Here is a 15,808-nt window from a genome sequence, read left to right on the forward strand (position 1 = left end):
TTTTCTTGCTGGATAAATTTCATATGAAAAAATAAACAACAATGTCCACGACATTGTTTGATTGATTGAGGGAAGGGATGGTCCTAACAGACATTAAAACATATTGGAAAGCTAGAATAATTAAAACAGTGTAGTCCTGTTACACATACAGACCAGAAATTCCAGAAATAGTACCAAATAGATATGAGCTTTTAAGTATGTGGTAAATGTGACATTGCATCTTGGTGAGGAACTGATGGCTTATTCAATAAATGTTGGACTAGTCACCTGTAAAGTAATAGAATTGGATTCATAGTTTACTCCTAAATGAACTCCAGATTTAAACATGAAATATAAACTGCTAAAAATATTAATCAAATAAATGAAGACTAATTTAAAAAATATTTTTCTTAGTATTACACAAAGTCCAGAAGTGAATTGGAAAAATAATAGATAAATTCCACTAAAATGTTTTTGAAAAATTTATTAGAAAAGCACAATAAAGGCAAATGTGAAACTCTGGGAAGCATTTGCTAATCATATCACAGAGAAATGGCTGTGAGCTCTATAAATCTGTAAGAAATAGTCTAAGGGTTCAATAAATAAATGAGCAAAGGAAATGAGCAAACAGTTCACAGAAAAAGAAATACGAATGGCTCTTAAACATATAAAAACCTGTTCAACCTCACACATCAAAAGAAGAATGTAAACTAAAACTCTCCTACTCTTCATATTTACCTCTCAGATTGGAAAAGGTCAAAGAGTTTGATTACACACTGTGGGTTTGCCAGAGTGTAGGGAAACAAACCTCATAATTCACTTGCAGAAGTGTAACTGGGTCTAACTTACCTGAAGAAAAAAAAATTGGCAATCTCTAATAATTTAATTGCTTCATACATACTTTCAAATTTACTAAAAAGAAGCCTTGCAAATGTCCAGTCGAAGGGGCTTCCCCGGTGGCGCAGTGGTTAAGAATCTGCCTGACAATGCAGGGGACACAGGTTCAAGCCCTGGTCCGGGAAAGTCCCACGTGCTGTGGAGCAACTAAGCCCGTGTGCCACAGCTACTGAGCCCGCGCGCCACAAGTACTGAAGCCTGCACGCCTATAGCCCGTGCTCCACAACAAGAGAAGCCACTGCAATGAGAAGCCCCCGCTCGCCGCAACTAGAGAAAGTCACCATGCAGCAACAAAGACCCAACGCAGCCGAAAGTAAATAAATAAAAAATAAATAAATTTTTAAAAAAAGAAGGAAAATTCCAGTTGAATCTATGCAGAATCCTGTTGCAGCTCTTTTATGTCTTTATTTTTGTTGGAAATTTAACGTAAAGAATCCAGTCATTTCAGAAATGGTAGAAATATGATTCACGCATGAAATCTCTTTGTAACAACTTCACCACCTCCCCAAAGGGCTTGTTCTGTGCATTTTAACTGTTAAAATTCTCTTCAAGTTGATCCCCAGATTTCTGGCCTTCATTCTGCCCTCTGAAGTTGTCACAGATTTCTAATTCTACCAATTCAAAATGGTATACTGCTAGATTTCAGGTTATCAATCACCTGATTTAATAAATAAACAGACTTTTTTTTCTTTTTTTTTTCAGTCTTCACTCCAAACAAACATAGCTAAGGTGATTTTTTCTTTTGGGAAGGTGGGTGCGATCACAGCTCCCATCTGTCTTGATTAAGCACAGGTCATTATTCCATATGCCCTTCCTTGCTAGAGTCTGCACAGAGCTTGTTTCCTTTTCGAGGCTCCTTTATGCATAGCACATAAAGAAAGCTCTAAGAAGTGGAGACTCACGTTCCACCTGAGGCTGGATGAACAACTCACCCAGGGCAGTGCCTTAATCAGAATTTTTGCTATTTAGCAAGGGAAATGTCAGCTCTGCAGCTACCCCAGGAAGAAGCATATAATGAGCAAGTAGAAGGATCTCCTTTTGGTGATGGTTACACAAGTGTCTTTGATGATGAGAACAAAGAGATGCAAATGAAAACTAGGGACAGCCTTCTGTCTATAAATGTTTCTGGCATCTGGGATCTTTTTCCTCAGCTTTAGTATCAAAGAAATACATCGAACAAGAGCCCCACAACCAGGTCCCTCAGGGGCACCTGGTTACCTGTTGAAGTGACCAGACAGATGCTCAGAGAAAGATAGAAAATGTAAGAAGTTGGTTTTACTGGACCTCCATGGAGACGGGGGGTGGGGGGGGAGCGTGGTCATATACGGAAGGCTGGCAATTCATTCCCCCCACATGACACAGTTGAATAACTGAAAATGCTAATCAATAATGTCCTTGGAAAGGAAGATCTATTAGCAAGTTGTGATGTCTTCCTGAACTCATTTCTACTCCTAGGGGGAATTGTTTAAGTAGTTCTTCATCATATGAACAACTGTCCAGTCTGGCTATAGTAGCATTGAAAGTAGCAGTGAAACAGGACACTTTTTTCCTTGGAATCGTGGATTTTAAGTCTCAGTCATGGGCCTCAGTAAGTGTTCAGTTCAGGCAAAAAAAAGACTTCATTCACGATTATTGCAATAGTGGAAAAAGATTGACGTCAACTCTATGGAAACAGAAGGCAGGAGAGGTTGTAGGCACTGGGGTGAGCTTCTTGACAGGTAAAGAAGCTTTTTAGTGGGGAGGTTGGTCAACGTGATGAGGCCTCTGAGTTTGCTACTCCGTGCTTATCAAAGTTAGGCTCCTACCCTCCCCCAGAGACTGGAAAACCAGAGCACTATCTTTCTTGATGATCATGTTTCAAAGGGGTGGCTCCCAGGTCCTTGAGACTCGAGACATTTCTGGGTTGTAAAACTGGAAAGAGGCTGAGAGAAGATTTATATCTCAAAGGGGCAGAGAAAGATTTACAATTGCAAGTTTTCTGAAATAAATGCTGTAAGCAAGGGGAGGTCAGGGACCTAGGTCAGGAAGAAAAGCATCTAAAGTTTAGTCAAGCCGAGGGGAAACTTGAGGCCATCTCGTTCACTGGAAGGCATAGGGAACTCTATTTTCAAATTCCTGATGGGACTAGAGAGGAAAACAATTCTAATTTTGAGGAACTCAAAAAAAAGTCAATCTTCCTAACCAAGTATGGAAGATCCTGTTTAGCTCAAAGCTGGACTGTGAACGTTGTCTAGAACATTCTGAGAATGAGGCCTCCCACCTCTTGGCAGAGAACAATTTCTCACCAGGTTCCCCATCCCTGACTCTGTCACCTTTCCTAAAACAACTCCATGTACAGACAGTTAAGCCTTAGAGACTGGCCTGAAAGGAAGGAGAAGGAAAGGGAAGAAACAACTGGTGGGCATCTAAAGTTAGGTGCCTATGCATACTGTCTCATTTAGTTCTGTCAGCAGTCTTAAGAAGTATTCATTACTAACCCAGGCAACAGATGAGGATGTTGAGCTTTGGGAGGGTAAGTATTTTGCTCATGGCTACACAGCTAATACATGCCAGAGCCAGATATTAGCCCACTTCTTTCTGGCACTTAAGATATATCTGTTTTTTGAGTAAGTGTGTGCGTGTGTGTCCTGCGAAGTGTGGGGCAAGGCAGGCAACAGTCCTGTGTTTTTGCCTTAAGCATAGTGATCATAGTATGAGAAGGGAAGTATGGGCCAATCCAACGTCAGTCTATTCCCTGCTTTACAGCCAGAATGATCCTTTCACAATGCAAGGCACAGTAGGTTTCTCCCCTAATTAAAAACAAGGTGGCTTTCCACCTTGTTCAGAATGAGACCCAAATTCTAACCTGAGCCTACAAGGCGCTGAACATTCCATGCTCTTGTCTCTAACTACCCTCCCCCTTGCTTCCTGTGCTTCAGTGTGTGAAACCAACACATATTTCCTTGGTAACACCAAACATGCTCCTGCTTCAGGCCCTTTGTATCAATACTTGCTATTCCCTCTGCCTGGAACACACCCCAAGATAGCAACATATCTCACTCCCTAAGCATTTTATAACGTGTAAAGGCTATTGTATTTCTTTTTCTGTGAGGTGTCTATATATTGTATTTATTTAAATTGGGTTTTTTTTTCTTCTTTTTTGTTTTTAGGAGCTCTTTATGTATAAGGATGTCAGCTCCTACCCTTTTTTATATAGTATTATATAGTATTTTATATAATATTATAACTTATATTCTATAAATTAAAAAATATGTAGTTGAGTATATTACTCTTTTTTATAATTATTTCTAGATCAAATCTCAGTTAAGATCTCCTTACTTAGAGATTGTAAAGGAATACACAGATATTTCTTCTTTTACAGTATAGTTTTATTTTTATAGTTAGATTTCTGCCTTTACCTTGTTTGTGGTATAAAATATGAGGGACAAATCTAGATTTATGTTTTTTTCTCAAATGACTAATTGTCTTAATACAATTTCTTAAAAATTTCTCTTTCCCCCCTTAATTTGAGATGCCACCTTTATAATATCAGATTGCCATATGCACTTTGGTTTATTTCTGATTTTCTGTTGTATTTCATTTGTATCTCTTTTTGATGAAATAACTGATGCATATTTAAGGTATTTGACCGCATCTGCTGAACAGTGAAGAAGTCAGCAGCATCTGTTCCGAATTGGCCTGGAATTCCCTTGAGGACTGAGCCTTAATGCACATTGTACATCAACATTATACTGGATATTTGTTAAAACTTTGGATTCCCGGGCTCTGATTCCTAAGAAAGTCAGAACCTTTAGGGGCAGGGCCCAGGGGGCCACATTTAGAAATAAGTTTACCAATCATTTTCAGGTAAAGTTTGGAGATGGAAAGAAGGCAAATTCAAACATTTTTCTAATGGGTATCTATTTTATCCTTTGTCTGCCTAAATGCACAGAAAAGCATTTTGTTTCACCATATAAGCTGCAAAACCAGGAAGGAGCTGTTATAGCTCAAAATGCAACACTTTTTGACTACCACCCAAATCAATAGGCATGATTTCCTTTGACATCCCTTAATGACGTACTAATAGGAGAGATAGAGGTAGGCCAGGCGGGAGAGTTAGCCAAGTGGGCAGAACCAGGAGGATTAAGTGCTTAATTGAATTTCTGTCTCAGTTCTGGCCAAAGTATTTTTATCAGCATCAACACACGAAGAGTGCCTAATCTGTACATCCAGAAAACCAATGCCAGATGGGTAGCGGTCATGGTGCTAACATGTTCACTAACCATATTTAGAATCAACAAATTAAGATAAGTTACTTTGCTTGTAAAATCATAACAAAGGTGAAGACAGAACCAATCACAGGAAGGCAGTTCCTCACAAAAGGGCTTATGAGTCCAGTACTTCCATAGTTCAATGTCACTTACTCCCGCTGCAGGATACATAAAGTCTCTCTGCTTATCTAATGCTTGAAGTCTCTGGCTGAAGCTTCTGGACATTGCTCTAGCTAGAGGCCCAATACAGGAATCGATCTGCAGTGGCTGTCTAATTGCTGGGGGATGGAGAGAGATGATCCTTCCTATGTGATGCTTAATGAACCAATTTAGAGACACACCTACACTAGATGTCAAGGTTCTGTAGTCTTTTCTCATACCCTGGAAGAATGTGTAAATGGTTTATTTATAATAGGAAAACTTAGTTTGCATGAATTGAATAATTTTATATTCAGTCTTTCAGTGGTGAATAATTCTATAATAATTACAAGCAATTTTGGGTTACAATTATATAGAAACCAGTAGAATAAATGGAAAGCAAAAGAGGGTAGTTTTCAAGAGTTACAGAAATTAGGTAGAGTCATAGGGCAAATTCTCTCTTGTCCTCCCTTTAAGAAGCAGCTAGCATTTCTTAGAGGGTGTAATGCCAGATAAGACTCCTGCCACTAAGAAAGAATAACCTCTCATCCCCTACCTTCTTCATAGAAATGGACATGGTGATACTTACAGTGGACTGCAGTGAGAGTAGTCAGACTTGAAGAAAGTCTAGAAGACTTCCAAGTATAGGTCAATAACGTGGCACTAAAGTGGGCTAAAGGTCCAAAACTTCTGTGTGAGGAGAGGAGGACCCAGAGGGACTCAGAAGAGATAAAACTGAGGACTGAAAAGAGATTTATCCTGAGGGTCTCAGTACCATGATTGCCAAGGGTCAGTGTAATGGCAGAGGGTGTGAGACCAGCAGAAGTCAAAGCAGTTGTGGAAATAAGCTGGTGGTGGTTTTCTATGATATATTGGGGAGAAATAAGGACAAGAACTTAGACACAGATATGTAAGGGACACGACTATTTAGTAAGAGGTACAGCACAGGTACTGATCAAAGAGAACAGACTCCAGCACTAGGGCCAGTTGGACCTTGGAAGCACAAATGTGCTTGGCTGCTGGATTGTGGGGATCTGTGGGGGATGCCAGGGACAGGGTTGTAGGGGTAGAAGGACCCTTAAAGGCTCAGGGCAGTAGCTAGCTCTTTACCAAATGTACAGCAGTATTTCAGTAATTATTTTGGTCATTGATTATAGCTCTATTGATACAGGCAGGCAGACTATCAGAAGATATACATGCTCTTTTGTGCTGGTGTTTGCTGTGTATATGAGTATACAGAAAATATACATGCTATTTTGTGCTGGTGTTTGCTGTGTATATGAGTATACAAGGCTGCAAGGGGGCTGAGGTATTGTTACATCTGTGTATTTCAGAAGATGTTGGCTAGAGGTGGGGTAGATGAGCCATTTGATTAAAAAAATTTCAAATTAAAATTTAATTTTATTCTCCAAGAGCGACAGTTCATACAGTTCCAAAATGTGTGAAATACCAGATACAAGAATTGACAGAAAAGAAGTTCTAAAACAAATTTAGACACATCACTTGAGTTTGTGCAACACTCCATTTTTCAATGACACTTAATATACTCAAAATCAACTTAGAAACTCAAATCAACTTCCATGGAGTCTCAGTTATCAATCACAAGTAGCATATGGGTATTTACATTTGTCCTTTACTACAATTTCTAGCCTATCTTTAGCTTGTGCTGTTTATTTCCACACAGTTTGTCTCCCTTGATCTTCTTGAAAACACTGTGAACTATTTTAAAAATAAGAAAATAAAGGAACCTTATTGAAACTTTCTTACTGTGTCCCATTTTATCATTGGAATAACGCACTGTGGTGGACATTTTACAGGTGAGAATATTGAAGGATTTGAAGATGTTTTGTAAATAAGGGGAAGAACCAGGTTGGCAAGCTGCTTGTCTGATTCTTTTTCTGTTATTCTCTGCCAGAAGCTAGAATATTTCAGTGTTTTGTGACCCGTGAACCCTAGCTAGTTAAAGTGAACTGGACCTAGAACTGTTCAGGTGCTTCAAAATCTAGAGCATTTACTGTAAAGAGGAAACTTCTAGAAACTTCTCCATCTTCAGGGAAGCTTCTGAGCATTTTAGTGTTACTCTTCATTGCTCATTGTAAATGTCCATTCTATCATCCCCAGGTACTACACTTAATAGATCATCTGTTAGTCTATAAATTGAAGAGGAACATAGCTGTAAAGAATGTATTTGTACAGGGCGCCTATAAATTCCTCACAGAGATGACTCTTTATGACTGGAGTGCTTCTAAGGAGGGACAGGGAGAAATGCTTCTAGTGAGAGAGACATTGAAAACATAACCAAGGTGACAATCGGTATTGGTGGATGTACCAATGAGCATTCCTTGTTGCCTTATCATGAAATATTCCTGCTGAATAATGAAAAAAAAATCAAGCTTATGTAGTGTTAAATTGCAAAGGACATATGACATGATACAGTCTTATATGAATTAATGTAAAACAGGCCTGGCTCTCTATATAGCTGATTATGTTACCTGGAGCACTGAGGTTGTACATTTTGCACGATTTAATTCATTCACTATTTGTTACATTCTGGAGAACTATGACAGAAATATTGACTGGTCACCAATGTTTAACAGCTGACAATCAGTAGTCTTCTTTGGCGTGGAGGTAGGGGATGGGATCTATTTGAGCAAATTCATCCTCCTCAGCCAACTTTTACCTTATGTCTGAACCTTAGTTTCTCTCTCTGTTCTTATACTTTCCAAAGTGAAACTGACACGAAGCGGGGTCCCTAGCTCCCTTCCTCTGCCCAAGCCCTGTGGATCCCTTTGAATTTCCTTACTGCTGGCTCATTTCACAAAAGGTTTAAAAGATGTTCTAGGGAAACATCCTTCCTGCCACATCTTGTTGCCCTGCTCTCGTTTTGTGGCTACACTTTTCAAAAATCATCACCTCCTGTGGAAACAAATTCATCATAAACCTCTTGCAATATACCCCCAGTCCATGACACTTTTGGACTGACATTTATTCATAGATTGACTATAAATAGGCAGCGATTTACACTCAATTAGATGTGGAGGGAAATCTGGAGTTGCAGGAAAATTTCTACTCAACTCAGTCAGTATGCAGGGTCTGTGTGATGGCTGGGCAACTGATGTTGCTGCCATTTGTTAAGATTCCCCCTTATTTGCTTTCTATTCAGACACTCCTAATTTGTGCAGAATAACTTAAGACATAATTTATAAGGGAATAACTTAAGACAGGGTAATTAATTGGAGCATAGCATCTTTGAGAAAAAAAGACAAAATTATTTACTTCTTTCCTTTTCTTTTTAAAAATGTCTGAAAAATGAGACCATATTCTTATCTTTTAACTTCCCCTAAATTGCAATATTCTGATTAAATTAAAATCACCAAGGATATGTCTTCCCTAAGAAAATGAAATCCAAATATTAAGCTGCATGCTTTGGTCACCCCTAAGAATCAAAAATTAATTTCAACCTGGGCTGGGTAAAATGAGCTTGTGGCTTTGGAGAATGGGAGAAAAGGCATATAATAGTCAATGGGGGACTTTGATTATATAGCGTCTAATCACTTCTGTTCAAAAAAATCTCATTTAAAATGAGAATGTTGAATCCCTAAGCTTCCACAAGACCTAATAGTGATTAGCTCACATGAATCTAAATTGCTGCTAAGTATTGATTATTATGAGGAGAAATCTAAGGAGAGTTTGATTAAATTACGCCAATGAATGGTGTTATTCAGCCCAAACAGGGGACATTTATTTAATCCAATAGTTTCAAATAGAATCACGTTTCTATATACACATATAGATCATGTGCATTTTTAGTTTATGAAGCATCAAAATGGCAAGAGAATTACTCAAATGGCCCTGAACCTAGTTTTATCATGCCAAAGATGTTTTGAGATCTTGCAGAACAGTACTTTTCAAATTTTAATGTCTATCCAATCACCTGGGGATCTTGTTAAACTGAAGATTCGTATTCAGTAGGTCTGAGGTGAGGCATGAGATTTGCATTTCTAGAAACTTGCCTGGTGATGCAGATGATGCTGTTTCTTGGACCAACCATACTTTGAGTAGTGAAGTTTTAGAACGTCTGGGTCATGATTCTGAAAATCAGTTACCACTGTATGAGGATAAGCTAGTTAATACTGTGTGCTGATTTATATAATCCCTGATAACTAGTGGTATAATATAATCATTGATATAAAGAGAGAATGGTTTCCAAAGTAAAAGAACTAGGAGACAGCAGAGACTACTGTTCTAGTCTTGCCTCTGCTACAAACAACCATTCCTAATATGTGTGTAGTACTTTGCATTTTACAAAGCAAGTTTATATAGTATATGTCCCATGGTTTTATATTGATCCTCTGAACAGCCCTGTGAAGTAAGTCAAGCAGGCATTTTATTTTCATTTTTCCTCATGAATATCCTGAAACTAAAAGTTGATGTGATTTGCACAGTTTCACATTATTATTTGGCAAGAAAGCCATGACTCAAACCCATATTTCCTGACCACAAGTCCAGCGTTCTTTCTACTAGCAGTGATTTTGCATGGATCATGTAACTTCTCTAGTCCTTCTCTTACTTATGAAATGGGTGATCCTGGTTCAACTGGATCAGTGGTTATCAGCCCTCACTGTGCAACTATATTACCTTGGAAGTACAAGAAATCATACCAGTGAGCGTCTCCTCCCAGTGCAGTTGAACAGGAGCCTTCCTGAGCGGGGGACCGGTTACCATTTCTTTTCATCGTCTAAGCTGATTCTGATACATAGTGACGAATGAGAACAAAAAACATTAGATATTCACAAAAGCGCTTTTCAAGGTAAGTTGTGTTCCTATCTTCTTCAGGAAAATCTCAATGGCCATGGAATCTAAATTAGTAAGTATGGATAAATCTATCACTGACTTTGTTAGAAATGTGAAATTGTGGTTTAGCAAGCTTTTACTTTTTGCCTTATTGCACAGGCCTTGAAAATTTAGGTAGATTTCACTTGATGCTTTTTAAAAAGATCACTTTCACTCAAACAAGTGAAGATTTCAGTTTGCTCCCTGTAGCCACACTCTATGCAACACCAGTATTTCTGAGTTTTCTATTTTTCCTTTGAACTTGGCACTGAATATTTAGGCTTTTATTTGGGCTTTCATTGGAGTGGGTGTCTAAACCCTTCTGATTGCTTTTTGGCATGACTGCTGTTTTCCTTGTGGCTGCTGTGACTTCAAGGAGGATTTAGACACAAAGTATGCTTACCTAGATTACCTAAGATTTCTATGTCAGAAACTGATAATGTAAGTGGTTTAGAAATAGTCTCTTCTCAGAGTTAAAATTTCAGTACTAAGTCTCCCTGATGTAAATTTTGGAAAAGTTCAGGTTGTTGGAAGCAGATGGTTGTTTTTTCTTACAGAATCTTTTGCTTTTCTGTAGTTGTCACAAGATCAAGAGGACAGAATTAGTCAACAGCTTTCCCTAGTAGATTCCATTCTGTTGATCATTTTTCAAAGTTGAAGAGACAGGAGGAAAATGAAGGCTTTGAACCCTTGGGAGGATCCAAGGGGGATTTGGGCCTTTCTGGGGGGTAATCCTTGATCTTGTGGCCTAAGAGGGTTCCCAATAAAGCCATCTCTTCTGGAAGCATCCTAATTCTGAGTGATGTCACTGGGTCAGTGATGAGTCTCTGAGTTTCTCTAAGAAGGGTTCAGAGTTTGAGGTAAAACAGATAAAACAGCTCATTTAATTTTGGTAGTGGAAATTCAATCACATATATAATATCCTTGAAAGGATATTATGCAATCCAAGTCTTGATTCCCAAACTTTCTGACTTGTATTTTCTATAACTAGGCAGTTTATTCAATAAGGAAATAAAATGCATAATGCTCAAAAGATGACTACAATATCAGTTTACTTGGGCAGAGGGTGCAAAACGGTCTTTTTTACAGCAGACCATCAGTCTTGACGTTCCTTAATGTTTTAGTCTGACCACCTAGTCTTTCTTATACTGTTTGTTTCAGGGGATTCATGAGGTCCAGAGATACTTTTTTTGTTCAATTTTACTGTGAGATTTTTAGACCCTGTGGAGAATCTGGTTGTCATTATAAAATACACTTTTATTCACCCTGAGAAGAATTGTCCTGAAACACCCCATTGCCTTTTCTAATTTCTAGATTTTCCTGTTCATTCTTACGATGTCTTTAATAACATCACTCCTGAGCCCCATGGACCTCACAGAGAGCAGAATCTTTTGGTTTGGGAGATTCCAGGTGTATTTCCTTCATCTCCCTCCGTGATAAACAGCTTTGTCTGAGTCTAGCTGTGCCTGGGCTCCCACAAAACATTTGGCTGCCACTGTTCTGGGGAGATGGTTACTGTGTTCACAAGGTATTGGAAATTTCTGCTGCTCCTTTAACTCCCCCATTTGTATCTTGGAACTTTATTTTCTAGTGTTCTATCTCTGAAATTGGTCGCTGTTTCCCTACAGGGGAAAGTATGGAGTCAGCGACTGATATTAAAAAAATAAATGGTAGCAAAGCAATTGCTCTCATTTGGAATTAATAATATTTTATTAAAATTTGTAAGAACACTCAGCTGGTAGCGCCAGAGCCAATTACTCATGTGTACGTCGAATGTGCCTTCCCAATTCAAAGTGTGCAACAACTCTTTTTGAGTTAAGGAAAATACATCTGTGTAGTAAGTTGGAGGATCTAAGTTTTAACTCTTCCTGTGCCAGTCTGAAGCCTGGAGTGATATGAAATGTAATAATGATTTAAACATTCAAAATAGTAGACATTTAACTTTTCTAAGGGAAAAATTTAGGTAGCAGGGTCTGATAACAGATGGTGTCACATATTTATTTCATTCTTGGAGTTATTTGCCCTTTTGTAAGGGTTTAAATCACCGTACAACCTAGGTTAGAACAATCGTAGATTTGTCTAGAATTAAATATTTGATAGGAGAATGAGATAGAAAGAGACAAGCTCGTTATATCAGGTATATAGTTTCTGTCCTTTCAGATCTACACTCCAGCCATCTTGAGTCCATATTTTGTTTTAAGGGTCTGAACTTTATGGACACCATGAAGCAGGCCCTATGCTTTCTGACTTCCGATAGCATTTGACCAACAAGAAGTTATGGCAAGAGATCAGAGGAAGGGAGGTGGGCTCTGAGCAGGCTGTGTTTTCCCAAGGAATGTCCCTGTTCCTTTCAAGATGGCTCTCCCTACAGGACTCTCTCCATCCAGTGCTGGGGACCTCTTTTCCCCTCCTTCTTCTACCCTAGAGGTGATAGCAGCTCTGCAGTTACTAGTTTCATGGTTCTGTACTATCCCTTGTAATTTTCTTATAAACACGGGGGTGCTATTTTCTGCAGAGACCTTGCATGATTCACCAGAGTTAACATAATACAGGTTTCAGTGGATGAGATATCTGTTTATCTTATCTCTAAGCTTAAGATAGGGGAGCCTATTAACCACACACAACTTCCAACCTTTAAGAAAAATGGACTTGCAATACCAGTGGTGACTAACATGAGTGGTGAGTGATAAATAGAGGTAAGAAAGTATATATTTATAACACTTAAGGATGATATTCTGTTGCTAGGCATTGATAAAACCATATAGTTGCTTATAACTGGTTTTCATTCTAATTGGCCAGGAATTTGTATTGAGAAGTATTTTGAATATCACCCTGGTTTCACTGATACGTATTATTATTCATGTGGGTAAATTGATAACTTGGTAAACTGGTTTGTTTTGTTTTTCCACCTGAAAATTGACAGAGAAAAGCTTTAATCAAGCCTCAGGAAGCTATAGCTTTCAACAACACTCAACTTGGTTCAGCACCCATCTGCAAGAAACAATCCATTTGCAAAATACATTACATGGGAAATGAAAAAGAAAAAAAAAAAGTAAGCCGTAATTATAGCTTTATCATGAAACTCCCAATAGCTAACATTTACAGAGAGATATCTATATACTAGGCAGTCACTCTGTATCCTTCATGAGCAGTATCTTATTTAATGCTTCTCAACAAATATTGAGTACTATTATATTCCGGTTTTTCAGTTAAAGAATATAGGGCTTAGAGAGGCTTAACTTGCCCCAAAACATGCATTTAATTGGCATCTAACTGGACTTTGATCTGAGGACTCTCCAATTTCAAAGCCTAGGTTCTCAACCATTATGATGAACTGCTTCCTTGAACTTTTCTATAGCTTAAAGCAACTCTTATGTTTTTGTACAACAGTGATCAAGAAAATTTTAATGATCATTAATTAAAGTAGGAAGGATTACTTGCAATTGTATTAGTATATACTTATTTCTTGACATTGTCACCTATATTGGCTCAGTAGATACTTTTGTGTTGCTTATTAAATATAAAGTATGGAGTAGAAGAGTCCAAGCACGAACTGAAGGTGCAGCTGTGGGAATGTTAAGACAGAACACAAGTGAGGGTAATCATAATAAAATAATTGACAGGATTATTTAATTAAAAATCTAGACTCAGAGGGGAAATTAGATATTGTTTGGTCCAATCCCTTCTTTCATACAGTAATGAAATGGAAATCTAAGATATTTCAGTGGCCTCCAAAAGGGCACTGTGGAAATATCTGAGGACAGTTGGTAAGAAAAGGTTTCCTACAATGATTCCATCAAAACAGAAGCCAACATATTTTAGTAAGTTTGAAAAAGAAAGTGATTTTAACTTTAACAGATGAGAGTAAATATCACTAGATAAGTATCTTTGATCCCCCCACTTTTATTGAGATATAATTAACATACTGCACTATATAAGGTTAAGGTATACAGCATAATTTGACTCACATATATTGTGAACTGATTACCACGATAAGTTTAATTAACATCTATCATCTCATATAGGTACAAAAAAAGAAGGAAAAGAGAAAAAAAGGTTTTTTTTTCCCTTATGATGAGAATTCTTTAAGATTTACAGTCTTAACAACTTTCTATAAATATACCATACAGCAGTGTTAACTACAATCACTGTTTGTACATTACATCCTTAGTGCTGATTTATCTTATAACTGGAAGTGTATACCTTTGACCACCTTCATCCAATTCCCCTTCCCCTCACCCCCCAACCTCTGATAACCACAAATCTGATCTCTTTTTTTTTTTTAGATTTCAAATATGAATTAATACAGTATTTGTCTTTCTCTGACTTATTTCACTTAGCATAATGCCCTCAAGGTCCATCCATGTTGTCACAAATGGCATCTGTTGATAGACACTTAGGTTGCTTCCATGTCTTGGCTAATGCAAATAACCCTATTATGAACACGGGGGTGCAGATAACTCTTAGACATAGTGACTTTGTTTCCTTTGGGTAAATACCCAAAAATGGAATTGCTGGATCATATGGTAGTTTTATTTTTAATTTTTTTTGAGGAATATCCACACCAATAATCTGTGGATATAATGGCTATACCAATTTACAATACCACTGTAAGGGTGCAAGTGTTTCCCTTTCTCCAGTCTCAGCAGCATTTGTTATATCTTGTCTTTTTTATGATAGCCATTCTAACAGACCTGAGGTGATACCTCATTGTGGTTTTGATTTGCATTTCCCTAGTGATTAGTGATGTTGAGCACCTTTTCACATACCTGTTGGCCATTCATATACTTTTGTTGAAAAAATATCTTTTTAGGTCCTTTGCCCATTTTTAAATTGGATAAGTTTTTTTTTTGCTATTGAGTTGTATGAGTTTTTATGTATCTTGGATATTAACCCCTAGTCAGGTATATGTTTTGCAAATATTTTTTCTCATTCTGCATTCTATAGGTTGTTTTTTTCCTTTTATTTGTCATTTCTTTTGCTGTGACTAAGCTTTTAATTTGATGTAGTTCCACTTGTTTATTTTTAATTTAGTTGCTTGTGCTTTAGGTATCATATACAAAAAATCATTGCCAAGTCATGTGAAGGAGCTTTTTTCCTGTGTTGTCTTCTGGGAGTTTTATGGCTCATAGTCTTATTTTTTGTATACAACCAAAATAGCAGACCTGGCCTTGGAGCAAGTCCATTCTATTTCTGTTGCAACAAATTCTCTCCTTCTCATTCCTGCCAGCTCTTACAGGATTCACAAAGTATGTTTCATATTCTGAGCAGTGGCTCATAAATATAGGGAGAAAAGAAAGTCAGTAGATAGCAAGTCTCTTCCAGAGGCATGACCTACTGCCCAAAGGGGCACTCAGTCAGTCATTCTGACTTTGGTAATTGAATGCTGTATCCATTTCACTGCCACATTATCATAAAAAAAGAGTACCTAAGGAAATGTAGTATAACAGCCAAACATTTGTTGGATGAAATTGCTAACTTTTAAAATAGATCCTGGTTTTGTTCTTCATTATATTTTTATTTCTGAAATGGTAATTTCTGTATTTTAACCCTGTTGCATTTATTATTAATGGAAGTGACATGTGGGAACTTGGGTTTTTCTGTCAAGGACATAAGCAGTTCATTCTCTGCAATTAAAAAAAAGTGCTGGTATACATTTTTCTCTTTCATGACATCATTGAAACCTGTGTGCCTAAACAAATTAATGTCCT

This window comes from Balaenoptera borealis (genome assembly GCF_965194805.1).
Source record: "Balaenoptera borealis genome assembly, chromosome: 11".
NCBI lineage: Eukaryota > Metazoa > Chordata > Mammalia > Artiodactyla > Balaenopteridae > Balaenoptera > Balaenoptera borealis.